Source organism: Hipposideros armiger, unplaced genomic scaffold, assembly GCF_001890085.2.
Source record: "Hipposideros armiger isolate ML-2016 unplaced genomic scaffold, ASM189008v1 scaffold_2417, whole genome shotgun sequence".
Lineage (NCBI taxonomy): Eukaryota > Metazoa > Chordata > Mammalia > Chiroptera > Hipposideridae > Hipposideros > Hipposideros armiger.
In genome coordinates this window covers 6,810-7,801 of record NW_017733750.1, presented here as the reverse complement: position 1 = coordinate 7,801, position 992 = coordinate 6,810, and the positions used below count along the sequence as shown (strand labels likewise).

Here is a 992-nt window from a genome sequence, read left to right as displayed (position 1 = left end):
TTGCAGATCATTCAGACAGTCAGCGCTGCAGACCGAGATCTTTCACCTGCCGGGCAGCAGTTCTCCTTTAGATTATCACCTGAAGCTGCCATCAAACCAAATTTTACAGTCCGTGACTTCGGAAGTAAGTTTAACCACATAAAAATTCACCTCTTATCATGTAACTCTGTAAAACGGCACAAAGGTAGACATTGATGCTTACCCTAAAAGAACCCAAATTCATAAAATATGGAAATTCATATATGAGAAATATAAAATCCTGTAGCTAGTAGTGAATAAATATTTATTATAAATTATTACATTATAACTGTTTAATCTATATAGACTATCTAATGAGGCAAATTCCTTCCATTTAGAATGAAGACAATCTCTGAATGAGGCAGTCAATAAAAGGCTGTCTAGGATATGTTGTAGAATGCTGTTCCTGTTTAAAATATATCCATTGTTTTACATGCACATTACTTGTACATACAAATAGGTAACTTCTTAGTAAGCATTTTATTTGAGTGACACATGGTACAGCACAGACGAAAAATATAGGCTTCATACTTAGAATGATATAAGCTTTCATTCTCACTCCATTACTGCATAAAGGGCAGACTCTCAATGCATTGCATTATACCTAATAATGTCAAACTCATAGCATTTACATTTAATAAAATAATATGTGCATCCTTGAATACAATGCTTAAACATATTACGTTCAAGATAATTTTTTCTATGACCCATGCCGTTGTGTCTACACTTAACATTTTTACCACCAGTATAGGCCATCACTACTACCACTCCTACTAGTAGTCCTGCTGTCATATCTGCTGCTATTTCAACCACTTCAAAACAGTAAAAGACACTGGATTAGAAATATGAAGGCTAACTACTGCTCCACTGCCCTGACTTTATTAGTTCCATGATTTTCGGTATTCTCCCTCCTCTAAATTTCCATACTCTAAATGATGGGGATTAAGAACATCTGAATTTATAATGTTGGGGAG

General features: G+C 34.8%; 1 protein-coding gene across 1 annotated transcript in view; it reads left to right on the top strand.

The window, feature by feature from the left end:
- Nucleotides 1–18: 18 nt before the first annotated feature.
- Nucleotides 19–992, top strand: part of LOC109378666 (cadherin-12-like) — a gene marked incomplete at its 3' end in the record, with an annotated part of 7,778 nt that continues 6,804 nt past the window's right edge. The window contains exon 1 of the mRNA XM_019634978.1: nt 19–124. The remainder of the gene's footprint in view (nt 125–992) is intronic.